This window comes from Equus caballus, chromosome 21 (genome assembly GCF_041296265.1).
Source record: "Equus caballus isolate H_3958 breed thoroughbred chromosome 21, TB-T2T, whole genome shotgun sequence".
Taxonomy (NCBI): Eukaryota; Metazoa; Chordata; class Mammalia; order Perissodactyla; family Equidae; genus Equus; species Equus caballus.
In genome coordinates this window covers 49969366-49985577 of record NC_091704.1, presented here as the reverse complement: position 1 = coordinate 49985577, position 16212 = coordinate 49969366, and the positions used below count along the sequence as shown (strand labels likewise).

Sequence of the window (16212 nt, the reverse complement as noted above, 5' to 3'; positions counted from 1 at the left end):
TACCTTTTCTATGTTATAAAAGAGATTAAAGAAAATGGTTTTCTTTGGAAAAGGTGATCTAATAGGAGATATGACTCACATAAGAAATGATGAGACAACAGAAGCCAATAAAAAGTGTCTTGATTGAACTCAGGGTTGAAAAGAACAAGAAAGGAAAAGAAAAATAAATATATTGTACTCTGGAAGCTGCAAAAAGAATAGGCTGAAAAAGTTACATAGAGGGATGATTTGAGAGAATAAACACTAATTAGCTGGGGAAAATGAAGATTTATGTATCAATAGGGAGGAAATGATAGATATATACGGCACAAAAAGAGATCTAACTTATGCATAATGTTTGTTGTTGAAGAAGAGAGAATAACAAATTAAGTCAAAAATAGAAACACTTCAAAAAATATATAGAACTATGTATTGAAATAATTATCTAAAGCTGCAGAGTAAATGTAGTCATAATAATCAGTGCCAAGACACAGCCAAAGTGACAATTTTAGACTTCTTGGATAAAAAAAAGTCTTAGAGCCCCAAGGCAAAAAATAATAATACAAAGATTAATTTACCAGTAAGGAGGGAAAAATCATCTTCAGACCTTGAACTATTGTGTGTAGACCCAGTTTATTCCTTATCATTCCATTGTGTGACTATCACACAATTTGTGTTTTCACTCTATTGTTGATGGATTTCCATTTTTTGGTTATTATTTGTAGAGTTGATGCCAACTGTTTTTTGTGCACGTTTTTAGTTAAGTATGCATAGGCATTTATACATATAGGCTACATATCTAAGAGTGGAATTGTTGGGTCATATGGAATAATATTGTTCAGCTTTAGTACAATACTGACAGTTTCAAAATAGTTGAGTCAATTAACACTAGATGTTCAGTTGCTCCATATAGTTGTCAACACTTGGTACTGTTTGTCTTTTTATTTTAGCAATTCTGGTGAATGTGAAAGATCTCTTAAACTCAGAAACCACTAACCATAGAGGAAAAAACTCAAGTGTATGTAAAAGAAAGGCTTTCTACTCACCAAAAGACATGCTTAAGAGTCTAAAAAGGCCAACTTCAGTATAGGAAAATATATTTGTAATACACATACTTATAAGATACCCATTAAAACTTGTTAAGAAATTCAAAAAATTTATTAGCAACAGACCGACATTCAGGAGAAAATGAACAAAAGACTTGGACCAGCCTTTTACAAAGAAAGACACCCAAATAACCAATACGTATAGGAAAAAGTGTTTAACTTCATTAGACATCAGGGAAAAGGCAAATCAATACTTTATAACCACCAGAACGGTTAACCTGAAAAATATTTTCTTTTGTTTCTGCTGAGATTCTGGAGTTGTACCAGTTAGTCATGTCTTTAACTTTTTGACTGTTTGTTTTCTTGACTCTATGGGTAGTGTAAATTTAAAACCCAAATCCAAGCCAGCCCCACTGGTCTAGTGGTTAAGTTTGGCATGCTCTGCTTCAATAGCCCCAGTTTGGCTCCCAGGCACAGACCTACACTACTTGTTGACAGCCATGCTGTGGTGGTGACTCATATACACAATAGAGAAAGATAGGTACAGATATTAACTCAGGGCAAATCTTCTTCAAGCAAAAAGAGGAAGATAGGCAACAAGTGTTAGCTCAGGGTGAATCTTCCTCAGCAATAAATAAATAAATTAAGTTAAATTAAACCCCAATCCTACAACATAGCAGAATTATAGTTATGATTTCTCATGAGACATTCTCTCCCTTCTCCATCTAGCACTCAGGCCATTTCAGAAGATTTCTGTTATGCTAATAGCATGCACTGTTTTTTTGTTAATTTTTCCAAAAGGGTATAGTCCTTTCAGAGTCCCAGATTAATCCAATATATCAATTCCAGCTGACCGTCTTGTGTTGGTCCAATATATTTATCTCCTCTTCCCTCTAGGACCATTCCAATCTTGGGATCTGGAATAAATTTACCATCACATGTCCTTGGCTCAGCCATGGTTTCAGCAGTAGTTTACCTATCTGACTTTCTGCTCAATTTCATTCCTAGTCCCTTACCTCCTAGTGTGGAACTAAAAATGTCAGCAGTTAGAATTGAGTCTGAGCTGAAAGTGTCTGCATATCATCCAGAATGAGCACACGTCTGAAAATCAAATTGCTGCATGAGAATATGGAGAATGAGGAGAGATTAGAAGGTAGAAAAAAATTTTTATAGAAATGCCCACATTTAAGACGCAGAAAAACTCCTAAAGGTGAAAAAGAAAGTAATAGAGATTAAGAGCAGGAAATTTTCTCAAGATGTTTATTGATGAAGAAAAGGAGAGAAATAATATGATAATTGATGTGAGATTTGCAATTAATTTGATGGGGCTTGAAAATGAACAAGTGCTGATGAGAATTAGTCTCTTTTCAAGGAGAGATGGTCTCTGAAATACTAGAAAATTCATGGATGCTGTAGATGGCTTTATTTTATGAGAATTATCTGTGTATGGAAGGAGAAATATTATAGGATTGAGACATTGTAAAATGTCTCTGCTTTAAGGAATGACCCTGGATCTATATGATTGATATTATGCAACATTTCCATGTATAAGACAGTATGGACCATTGACCAAACAAGTTGTAACAACTTTCAACACAAACTTTTCTTGTTCCCACCACTTCCTTGAGATCATGTTACCGATGATCACTACTCCATTGAAGCAAGCCATTGGCAATACTTGCATATTTAGAGGATTATTTGACCATATGCTTCTCTTCTAGAACACAGCTCAATTCTCTCATACCCCAAAAGCATTCTCTCCTCCAAAAAAATAGCAAGATTAATTCCATCATATATGGCCCAGGTTTTCCTCAATCATTTGACAAAATGGTCAGCTTCCTTTCTTTTCCTTCTCCTTTTACTCTCTTCAATCTCCCAAACCATGCCATCTGTTATGGGTAAATGTTTCAGTAACACTAGCCTTCAGCTACTCATGCATAGTTACCTTCTGAAAACTTCATGCCCACACCATGCCAGTTTCACCTTTATGTTTTATTTAATTTTCTTTGCAATTGTATTCAATATATCCTTATTGTTAATGGACATTTTTTCACCCTTCATCTTCCTTTGACCCAGGTTTTTTGACAAAGTTGTGCCCTCCCTGTTGAAATACCCTCCCCTCTTCCTATCTATGGCGTAACACTTTCAGAATTATTCTTCCACTTCCACTGCTGCCTGCATTCCTCAGTCTTGTGTTCTGGATTCTCTTCTTCTACCTTGCTTCTTAATGCTGAGGTTGCTCATTTATTCTTGAGACATTTACCCTTCCTTCTAAGAGACTGCATACATCCTCAGAGGTTTAAATGGTGATGATGGTGATCATGATAATAGTTAACACTTGTGAATATATATAAAACTCTAGACTCATGCCAAGTGACTTACATATAATATCTCATTGAATTTCCACAATAATCCTCTGAGATAAGTGCCAAGAGATGCAGGTGAGGAAATTGAGGTAAAATCATTTGATTAGGAAAATTGTAAATGGACAAGGTAAGTTTTAAATCTAATCTGATACCTCTGCTTGTCTGTAAGCCCATTTTACCCACATGCTTGCTCTTTCACCTAGAATTCTTTTATTTTCCCTACTTGATATATCTTACAGACAGTTGGACAACTCCACTCAAACTTTATACATCCCAGACTTAACTCATGATATCACTCCATCAAAATGTCTCCTATTCCAAAATCCTTTTCTTGGTAAATAAGATTTACATTCTATTCATACAGCTATGACATAAGACATCTTCACACCTTTGCCCACCTCTCACAAGTCACCAAGAGTTCTTGATTTTACTTCCTTCTTCATTTTTCTTTATTTCTACTGTCACCTTCCAACTACCACCATCTCTCTGTTTAATCACTGAAATGATCCCTAACCGGTTAATCTGAGTTCTGTTTTTTTCCCTTCCAACCCAGTATTCACACTGCAAAGGAAACAATTTATGCAAACAGAAAATCATCCCACTGTTATCCCATGTAAAGTATTTCCATAGTTTCTCTTTTCTATTTAATAAAATCCAAAGCTAAGAATAATCTTAGATTTTTTCTTGATATGATTTTTTTCTACTCCTTTAAGCTCATTCTATAGCGTTCTCTTCCTCTCTCATTATGTTTCATTCATGTTGAACTTTTACTTTCAGGGACCTCGAAACATCTCAGGCCTTAACTAGCTTTGGTAGTTCTTTCCTCTATTAGGAAAGTCTTCTTTGCTTGCTTCCAAAAATGTATATCACCCTATGCTGTGTTTTACCTCCCTGTGGTATCGTTTCACGGCACATTTCGGCTCTGCTTAGATGATAGTAGGGAACTCGTTGTGTGTTCAAGACATGAACTTACTCCAGTCAGATCTTAGAAAATGTGGGAAGTTTGAGTGTGTTTCCATGCATTTGGAAAGTAAGGGGAAAATACATGGCTATGCCTAAGGTAAATTGGACCAAATGATAGGAAAGCAGATTTCCAGAAAGGCCAGATGCTGACCTCCCCAGTTCTTTGTATGTAGAGTACATTTTTCTCTTGATCATTTGTTTTTGTTGGTACTAAGGATGCATTTCCTTTGTCCTTCTCCTCTGCTTCTACCACCTCCTCTTTCATCTCTTCCTCCTCCATTTCTTCTTATTTTTCATATGAGTTAATTACTTTAAAAAATCATGACATTTCTCGTCTATATATACATACATACATATATATATATGTATATGAAATTTGAAATTCATTTATGAAAGATTTAGGGATGTTGAAATAGCTACCACCACTCACATTGGAGGCCTAAATACAAAGAACTTATTTGATATCAACGGATTTTTAATATTTTGTATGAAAGTTTAAAAAATAATTCTCTCCATGTCCTTTCTTTATCTTAGGCTCCAATTTCTACAGATGAATAAATCTATGAAGATTTCTCTTTAGTCTCTGATTTTATTTGTCATTTAATTTAGCGTGCTTTGCTATGCTTAGCACTCTATAGATTATTAATTAATTAAATTTTATTTCATGTAAAATAATATAAGAAAATGATACTTTTTGTGTCTTTTACTTTACTTTGCTTTAACTTTCCCACTTCCCCTCCCAGTACACTGTAAGACACTCTTCCATTCTAGCCCTTATGCTCAAAATATATTTTTCAAACGTCTTGGTGAAGAAATTAATCCTTAAAATGATACTTTATTACTGTTAGGCTGAAAATGTTGTGGGAGCTTATAGAACAAGCTATTGTAGTCATAATACTGAATGAAGCTATGTTTTGAAAGAAAAAAAAGAAAAAGAACTTCCTCGAGATCATGAGAGGTGTCGTCATTCCCTTCAAACCTGCTCTACAGCTATCAGTGGGGGAGTATTCTAGAACTACTCTTCAACATAGACTGTGAAGCTCTTTCTACACCATCTTTTCAGTTGAAAGTGTCTTAATAGAGGTTTGAGGAAGCAAGTTTACTGAAGAGAAATACGTTTATGTGCAAACCCATCTCTTTTTCTCCCGTCCTATTATATTAAAGAAAATGCTAACAAAAGTGGTTTTTTGGCATGGGTAAGCAAAAATCTGTTATTTGAGCATTAGACTTGATATATTAATCTCTGTTTGAAAGATAGTTTAATTGATTCAAAATTTGCATCTTTTTACACACGATACCTACCCTCACCACACCTATGGCACTCAAAGTGACAGTTAAGAATAGTGGCAGAGAGTAAGGACTTGTAATGCAGTTAAATGCAGCATAAATGAATCCTTTCAAAGGATAACTGTTTTAATGGTTACTTAACCTACATATGACTCCATTTCTCCTACGGAGAAGTAGGAATAATATTTATCATTCATAAAACTTTTTAATATGTCACCTCATTAATCTCCTATCCTTTTGTGTGACCCTGAGAGAGAAAAACTCTAGATAAAATACAAGAGCTATAGGGCTAGCCCTCAATTTTAGATATAGAAACTCATGTCCCCAAAGGAGGACGTTAAGAGCTATTGCTATTTAAAGCTGTTACAAGAGTTGCAATCTTTCACAACAAGTTGGAACTAAATAACCTGGACTTTTGCCTCACTAAGTTGCTTAAAAACATAATAAGATAGTATATAAGGACACACCAAAGCAATCAATATTTTATGAAATGGCTAGACTGTAATATGGATTTTGAATGGTATTAGTGTTAAATGCATTAACTTTAATGAAGAACTTAGAAATGGTCTCTTAATAACCTTACTGGGATAAGACTACTTTTAAACGGCTTTTACTTTGTCCTTGGAATTCATATGATGCATGTGACAGAGGCCCATTCATTGTTAACAGAGGGATTAGATGAAGGAAATTAATTAAAGCTTCCTTGCAATATTTTCCCCTTGAGCTATTCAGTATGCTGAAGTGGTATGACGGGGAACCATCCTTTCTCTAAATCTACTCATTAAATAACTCAATTGGGTTTAAACACAAATCCTTTTTCTTCTTTTAAATTAGACCATAATTTTTCTCCTTGTCTTTCTAACCTGACCCCTTTGAGCCACTGCCACCTCTGTGATTTGTAATTACCTTTTAGCCTCCAATAATAGGACAGCCACAAAGTGTGTCCATGTGTTTCAGAGTCTACCAATTCACTTTCTTGAGACCTGTCTTCAATTGAGATGACAAATTTAAATAGGTTAGGGACATTTGTTTAACTAATCTCCTGGACAAATAAGTATGTAGAATGATTTCCTAGAATTGAAAACACAGTTATCAGTTATATTCAGTGATATTAGATGGAACACAGGTTTATGAATCTTTTTAAGCGTTGCTCACACCAAACTTTAATAATTGTAATAATCATGACTTCTCAATTTTTTTTATTTTTTATTTTTGGTGGGGAAGATTGTCCCCTGAGCTAATATCTGTGCCAATTTTCCTCTATTTTGTATGTGGGATGCCGCCACAGCATGGCCTGATGAGCAATGTGTAGGTCTGTGCCCAGGATCTGAACCTGTGAACCCAGCCCATGGACGTGGAGAGCATAAACCTAACCACTACACCACCAGGCTGGCCCCCACTTCTCAATTTTTTATTTCATAAATGAGGACTTTTTTTGGTCTTTAAATTCTCACAAATTGTAACTTGCTCAGTTTTTAAAATGTTGTAAAAGTATTAATTCTTAGATATTAAAAACAATTACTTACAGTATAACATAAATCAAAATAATATTCATTAAGGGAAACTTATTTTCATTTCTCAAAACAAAAGAGCATTTGACTATGGCAATGGCATGTGTAAAGTAAATTAGGATATAATATTGTAAAAGTTATATCAAATTTGATGTTTTCAGGTAAACAAATTTAAAGCTCATAGTACCTTCCTAATTTCAATCAAATAAAAGCTCAAGCTTTAAAGCGTTATGATGTCTGTCCTTTTGATGTCAGGGATGAAGATGTGAAGCCATCCCTCTGAATCTGGGGTCAGACTGTGCAGTCTTTCTCCTTTTCTCCATCAAGATGCTATTTTTCTACAAATGAGTTTCATGAGAAAAACCAACCTGGAGAAAGAGAAGTATGATTTCTGTTTAAAATAATTGTTTAGGAAATCAGAAATAAATGATCAGTGGCATGATCAAATTAATAATGTTCTCTGATCAAAATAGAAATCAAAACTTGTCCATACTGACAAATTAAATTGTATTTAAAACACATATTCTAATTAAAGCACATATGTGTGTGTGTGGACGGAGGCATACATGTGCATTCACACACACACACACACACACAAGCACTATTTACCCAAATTGTTGATATGCTTTGCTGATTGCATTGTAGTAATATCTCCATGAGAAAGCCAGTGTTATTATTCTTCATTAAATTGGACTATATCTTCTGGAATAAAAAACATGAAACTGAACACATTGACAAATCTTACTGAATTTATAATACTGATACACCAATATAAAATAAACTGTTCATATGGTTAATATATTTGTTTATCCATTATTTTAATCACTATAGGATTGATAGTTTCATTCTTCTTCAAATCAGACACCTTCAAATTTTGAATCAACTCTTGCTATTAAATCTGATGTTCAAGATTAAACATTTAAAAGAAGTCAGAATGGAAATTTGACCAAGTGAAATGTATTCACTGTTTTTCAGGATTACGACAATTAAGATACATGATAGCTGTGGTTCTAAAATAAAATCCTGCAAATGCAATATTTAGCGAGGTTCAGAAATATTATAACAATTCATGCAAAATTTACTCAAATCATTAGTGAGAAGCACAGTAATTCAACTGTCTTAAAACGTGTGCATACCATTTTATTGCAAAAAGGATCAGAAACATTTAAATTCTGACATAAATCTAAAATCTCTATCTTGTTGTGCATAGTAATGAAAGCTGTATTTTACCTACTAAAAATGTGAATTGCAAAATTTTAAGATTTCCTGCAGGGAAACAATCTCAGTTTCTTTGTGGAGTTTCTGATACATAGGTAAAGAGTATAATTAGAATTGCAAACTTTGTCTTTTTTGCTTGGATGTTAAAAAAAAAGTTCACCTAAGTCACAAAAAATATAAGTTTTGTTTTAATTAAATCACCTCGAAGTTCTGACCTTGAGCTCTTTTTTTAACAGAATGCATCTCAAAATAATTACAATTAATAAAGATAGTGCCCTATGAGTCAAGTACATCGTTTATTGTAAAATTCAGTTAATAAGTTGGCAGCTGATAAGAACACCCAAATACAGAGGTATTTCCTAGATTTGGGTGTTTGCCTAGATTTAGGTGAATATCGAGTCTGAGGCGGTTCCCAGCAGTTACTGTGATTTTAATTTATTAGTCATCTACAGTGGGGTTTCTCAATATGTAACCCTCACAGCACTTTCATCAGAATCAGCAGAAGTGCTTACTTCAAATGTGAATTCCTAGGTCCCACGAGAGACCAAATGAATCAGATTCTATGTGGCAGAGCATGAATTTGCATTTTAATGACTTGTCCAAGAGATTGTTATGCACATTAAGTTTGAGAATGCATGTGCATTCTTCAGGCCAAGTAAAGAATATATGAAACATATATCAAATAGTTCATACAGCTGTCGGTCACAAGTAGGAACAGGTGAGCAAGTGCTGATAAAATACTTTATATAATGTAATACTTATAACCTGCTTCACAAACTTTGAGTACAAATAGGAAGATTAGAAGACTCAGAGTGCGCCAAGGTCATGGATTTTCTCTAGTCTTGGTGATTTTCAAGCTTGCCGGAAGAGTCCCACGAGATGCTTAGTAAACTATAGATGACGCCGTCTCAACACGACCTGCTGAATGAGGACCTCTTAGGGCAGAGGGCTGGTAATCAACATATTTAACGATCTAGTCTGGTAACACTTACCATCCAGGAAGTTTGGAAAATACTTCCTAGAATATTCCCAGACTGGCACTACAAAATAATCACAATAGCTTTGACCTTAATTGTTAAGATTTCTGAATTGCTAGCCTGGTAGTATATCCTTAGCACAATCACTTACGTCTTTTAAATTATGTCCCTGATATCTTTAACACCCTATAGGCTCTGAATTTTGACTTACAAAGGAGTGACTTAAAACTGACTTCCCTTTACTGTTCTTGTACTTACCTAGAATTGGTTTTGATGAATAACTATTAACATACTCAATATTTGTACAATCTAATCAGTGAACTATCTGATATGATTTTTTTCTACATGAATTTTCAAAAGTGTTTTTGCATATAAATATTTGTATACACTATGGCATGAGATAGACAGCCCTAGAAATGATTGGTCTTATTAACACACACACAAGTATGATTGATTCCAGGCTTATAATTTAGAAAACGTTGTAACGAACACAAATGAAAACAGAAAAACTAAAATTAGTTATCTCTCACTTGAGGAAACGATTATGCAGCTGATTAAAAATAGCTTTTAATTTAGTTGTATACATTCAGAACTCATTACAATCCATGTAAAACGCCCAACAGCAGTTCCTTAGAAGATTCTCCTTTAAGAAGAAGTTGTGGTTTAGTGTGGATTAAAAGTCCAGCCACCTTGCCTGTTCTTTGTCGTTGTTTTCTGTTCTGAGAAGCAGAGAACACAAAAGGCAGTGCCATGTTCTGGTCTTGCAAGAGAAACAGAATGGTAAGATTTGGGAGACACATGCTGCACTAATCTGACCAAATATGTCACCAGGTATGCCATAAATTTTAAAAAACAACTTTTAAATCAGGGCCCATCCACTTGCAGAACTTGCAAAGGCAGTGATTGTTGGTCTATTATCATTATTTTACATGAGTAGAATTTACTTAATATCTTTAATGGATTTTTTTTTTTAGGTATGCTTTTTTTTCATTGATGAAAATTGACCCTGAGCTAACATCTGTTGCCAGTCTCTCTCTTTTTCTTCTCCCCAAAACCCCAGTACATAGTTGTATATCCTAGTTGTAAGTCCTTCTAGTTCTTCTATGTGGGATGCCACCACAGCATGGCTTGATGAGCGGTGTGTAGGTCTGCACCCAGGATCCAAACTGGTGAACCCCAGGCTGCTGAAGCAGACCGTGTGAACTTAACCACTACACCACCAGGCCAGCCCTGATATCTTTAATACTTCTATTATTTCTAAGACCTTCCACAGAAGGGCACTACAGTTCTTCAGTTTATTGCAAACATACCCAAAAAAGTCAGCTCTAATGTTGAAGTTATGATACAAATTTTAAATTATTGGCACTATCTTATAAAGCACAATGAAGAATATCTTCTTTAAATAAAAAGAGGGTAATATTTCACTGGGGAACAAACTCAGATTTGCTATTTCTCCATATCTACATCCAAAGGTGATATTTTATAGGCTAATTTTCAAACAGATGCAAATTTTTAAAATAATGAAAGCCATGTTTTGCTCAGGAGTGCTATTGTACACATACATATAGGTTGTTTGTCACCAGATACTGGTTTGCCAAGCTTCAGAAGGCAAGTGTTAAGTTGTGTGTTCAGCTTTGTCCAGTTTGTTGATTCTTGTCGCTCTGGAGAATCTGGTGGCTTGTATTGCTGAGACACTACCATGTCACCACCACTTTTTTTTCTCACAGTTGAGTCTATTGTGACAGAACATTCCTGTCCTTAGGATGCAAGCCCTACCAAATAGCCTCCCACAAATCCACCGGACATCATCATATCCTGTTTGATAAATACTGCTGCTTCTTCAATTATGTTGATTTCAGGTGCTGCTTTATTTGCTCATTTCTTGATCATGTCTTCTTGCTTTGTTTCTTTTTCAACTCTCCCAGTTGATCTGTCCATAGCCACTGTGACTGAAAGTCTGAACAAGAAGAAAGCCATTACCTACTGCAGTTGCTCCAAGTTTTCCAACTTTCTGGAACAAAAATCCTGCACACGGACCAGTCATTCCACCCATTACAATCTGGGTGGCTACTGAGTATTTTTCTACCATAAATCCTGAACTGTGGCCAAACACTCAACTCTACCAAACATATCTTCTTATAGATTCAGTTAAATCCAACACTTCATAAGAATCATCATCACTTTCATATTTAAGTGAGAGAATTCCCATCTAGACTGACCCAGCCTTGGAATCTAGACCCAAGTGGAGAGGACTCAGCTGTCAACAAGGGACTGTGGCTGGAGGGGAGGGTCATAGGCACAGAAGCAAGAGCTTCAGGGCCTAGGATGGCCATGAAAGTGAAAAAAGTGGTATTGCTAGGAAAAGCAGTCTTCCTGTGCTGGACAAAATTAAAAGAACTTCACAGCCATCTCTTCCCAAGCTTTCTCAACCTCTGGAATTGAAGGTCTTTACTACTTTCTCCCATTATTTTTTTTAATTAATAAGTTACAAAACTAATAGCATTTATTTATCAGAAAATTCTGGCCTCAGCAGGATAATTTGAAGACAGTTCTAATAGTTTCCCAAAGGTACATGTTAACAGGTCTTTAGAGTCTACACAACCTAGAATACCTGATAGCGTTTATCAGTGCAACAACTCAAATTCAGTGCAAAGGTTGGAAAGAGAAAAAATAATATTGACAGAAACGATGTCAGGGGTAAAAATATTCACACACAAGGATTCACAGAATTTTGTCTAATATTTGATTTAAAAGATGGATTCTCTGAGTCTACTCAATGGTAGTCTGTTGGGAGGCACTAAAATGAAATTCAGAAAAAGATGAATAACTCAACTTATTCTGAAATTACAGACAACTAAACTAGAAAGCCTCTAAAACATTGTGAGAAAGGAAAAAGAAAAAGGAAAGGTATAAATGCATCTACCAGGCTGGGTTGTAGAGCTCATGATTTTAGGAGTCAAAAATAGGAGTTGGGAGAAGAGAAACTTCGGGGCAGGTGTCTCTTGTGATTGAGCTAATAGATACTGTAAATGAGGAAAGCTGTTAAGTCTGTTTGCTTTGTATTATAAACAGAATTTCTTTGCTGCCTCTGAGAGACTGCTGTCAAGATTTAATTTAATATTTAATTAATTTCCTCTCTGCTGATCTGTTGTTTCCCTTGGTACTATTTCCTTTTCTAGACACGTCAATAGACAACAGTAAATTATTTGTTTTCAGGGATGGTGGACATAATGGTAGTGAGAGTCATACCAATAATATTGACTGGCCATTTCTATGTACCATGAATTCTGTTAGAAATACCTATAAATATCTTACAAGCTGTATTACTTGGCTTCATAAGACCTGTGTTGTTTATTATAAATAAAATAAACAAAAATATACTACTCAATAATAGTTATTAGTTACTATTTTTTTTAATTCCTTCTTCTTTCCCAGCTCTAAATGTTTTATTTCTTAGGAGTCTGATATTGCTTTAATTAGTTTTATATGTAGTAGAGTTACCAGCTTGTGGCTGAATGATGCTCATGTTAGTATTCAGACATTTTTATTTTTTTTTGAGGAAGATTAGCCCTAAGCTAACATCTGCTGCCAATCCTCCTCTTTCTTGTTGAAGAAGACTGGCCCTGAGCTAACATCCATACCCATCTTCCTCCGCTTTATATGTGGGGTGCCTACCACAGCATGGCTTGACAAGTGGTGCGTAGGTCCACCCCTGGGATCTGAACCGGTGAATCCCGGGCTGGGGAGGTGGAACATGCACTTAACTGCTGCACCACTGGGCCGGTCTCCGTATTCAGACATGTTTTGCCACATCTAAATTAGGGTAAAGAAGATTCTTCCAGGACATGGAGGTCCTCCTTTGGTAGGAATTGAGGGCTGGGGACTTGCTCTCACTAAAGAGGAAGTGGAGACTTGAAAGTTTACTTGCTCAATAGAGAGAAAAGATTAGGCCCAAAACAGAAACCGTCATTCCAAATATCCTAGAGTTCACACTGCAAGAACCTATGAATGCTTGACATTAAGTAAACGGTATGAAGGAAGACATCTAATTTCTAATCTGTAATCTACAAGTGACATTGAAAAATAAGATACCACCATTGGTGATGATGAAAGTGTTGTTTGTGAGGAGGGCTGCTGCATAGCTGGTGATAGCAGCTTTGGTAATAGCAGCTTTGTGGTGGTATGGTGGTTTAAATCTTCTTAGATGGGAAATAAAGCTTCTCTGCATATATGTATATACAAGGAAAGCCTACTATTTTTTAAAACTCCTGCATTATATCACTTTAGTGGTAAAGATGGTTTTCCCCCTTATTAGGTCTTTTACTGATAATGTATATTTCCATTGGAGGATATTTTAAGTGGTCCCTCTTTATAAGTGGAAACATCCCAGGCACCATAACAGGGAATCTTCAAAAACCTAAGGAAAATATTTTAGTCAGAATCATTTGTTACATGAGAAGGGATTGGAAGCACATCAAGTCCCTGGTTAATTTGTAGAATGAATAAATGCCATAGGAATAGAAAAATAAGAGCTGATGAGCAAGAAAGGCAAGTTTCATCAAGGTTTTGTCTTGGAAAATGTACACCCAGAGTCTGTATGACACTTTTCACTCTATTTTAATTGATAACACAATTTTTCTATACTTACAAACTTACATAGTTCGTATTAAAAACATTTATTGGAAATGTCCTCCTTAGCATCCTTACACGTCCTGAAATAGCTGCTGTACTACTCTCCTCCCCTCTGTCAGTAAAGCACACAAAATGCCCACAGTACATCCTTACTAGTTTAAAATTTTTGAAAGCTCTAAGATTACTGCTTAAAGAATTATTTAACCCATAAAAATAAATTTATTATTTTATGAGACTCATTTTAGGAGGTATGAACTATAGCCTTATAATTCTACATTTTTTCTCACTCTTTCTCTCCATTTTATTTCCTCTCCTCTTTCAACATACCTTTATAATTCTGTCACCCTTTTGCTCACAAGAAAAAAATGTGGCATTCTTAAATATCAAGTAATATGTATTATAGCTTTGCTAAACATCTCATCACGAGTTTGTTGCAAGAGATTTATAAATCAGATTTTCATTAAAAAAGAGAAAGAATCAACACCATATGTTGTGCTAAATTCTATGCAGCTGCTGTTACAGCAGCTTAATAACATGTAAACAGGAAGGCATTCAGTACTTTATGTGATGTACAGGACTGTAACTTCTTTCAAATGCTGTGTTTTTTTAATATTAAGATTAAAATCTAAGACAGCATGGTATAATGAAATAGTTTAGAAGTGTTAACATTTATTTTATGGAAAAGAGAGCTCTCTTTGAATCAGGAGCTAAATGAGTATCTATAACTGAAATTAAACTATCCAAGTACTCTTGAAATTGAAATAGAACAGCAGACTCAAAGAGGAATGTTGTGTATTAATGCATCTTCTCTAGTAATCTTAACTTTATTGCAATGTACTGTTTGCCTAAATATCAATCTAGTTGGCATTTTTATTACAATTCTGCAAATGGAAAGAGAGCAAATGAACCATTTACTGCCTTTATTTTCTGAGCATAATCATGCTTCTGTTTTCCATTCAATGATAGTCAACTTTTCTGTTTTTCCTCCAACATAAAACATTCTTGAGTGTTAATGATCAGTTTTGTTAAGAGCTCGATATTGTACCCTATGCTCATTTATATTACAATGTACAGAATGCCAGAATCAGCTCTTTATAAACTTTCGTTGAGAGGTTAGGAAACAATACCTTAATGTAAAATCTTGCACATTTAAAATGATGTTTATAGAACAACCACATATGAGACATAAACACTACCTTACATATACGTCTTAAATTCATTGGATTTGAAATGACAACAATGATGGAGAAAAACCTTTCGTAAAAGCACCATAAAGCAAAACGTGATAATTTTCTTTTTAAATGTGCATTTGCAGGTAGAAATTATATGCTTTTCTTCCACTCAAAAGAAACACCTCATGATGATGACTACAAATTTTCCTGTCAATATAAATTTGCTTTATTTCTGTGTATCATGATAAAAACAGAATGAGTTCATGAATTAGCGTAAAAAAGTTTTCTTGCCGTAGAAATAAGAATGGTGTCCCCTTCTAGTACAAGGACATTATGAGAACAATTTACAGACCAATATTGAATATAGACAAAGAATCTTCAAAAATACTAACAAAATGAATCTAATGACATATGAAAATAGTTATATATGGCCACCTGGGCTTCATCCAAAGAATGCATTGTCAATTTAATAAGTGAAAACTATCAATGTAACACACTATATTAGTAGATTAAATGACACACAGAACATAATCATCTCAATAGACGCAGAAAAAGTGTTTTCCAAAATTCAACACATTTTCATGATAAAAGCACTCAAAAAGCTAGGAACTTATTAAAGGATACCTTGAAAAATTCACAGCTAATAGCAAAGTTATTGGTGAAAGACCAAGTGTTTTATGTCCTGGATTAGGAACAAATATATGTACGGGAAAATGAAAAGCAAAAAACTTCTTCAGAAGAAATGCAAGACTTATGGATAGAAAATTGCAAAATATTGTTAAACTAAATTAAAAAAGATATACATAAAGGAAAAGGCCATCCCACAGGCATGCACATCCTATGTTTATTGTTACATGGCAATACTCAAATAGAACTATAGATTCATTGCAATCCCTATCAAAATTCAAGCTGGATTTGTTTTTCAGAAATCGAAAAGGTGATCCTAAGATTCATATGAAGTATAAGGGGGATACAGAATAGAATAATGATCTTAAAAAAAGAGTATCAATGCTGGAGGATTCACATTTTCTGATTTCAAAACTTAAACCGAAGCTGCAGTA

At 34.7% G+C, this 16212-nt stretch overlaps 2 pseudogenes; both read right to left on the bottom strand.

The window, feature by feature from the left end:
* The window catches only part of LOC100069226 (T-box transcription factor T pseudogene), an 81597-nt pseudogene extending 70549 nt beyond the window's left edge, over positions 1–11048 (bottom strand).
* Positions 11049–11105: 57 nt separating this feature from the next.
* LOC100629987 (FUN14 domain-containing protein 1 pseudogene) lies at positions 11106–11556 on the bottom strand (annotated as a pseudogene).
* Between the last annotated feature and the right edge of the window lie 4656 nt (positions 11557–16212).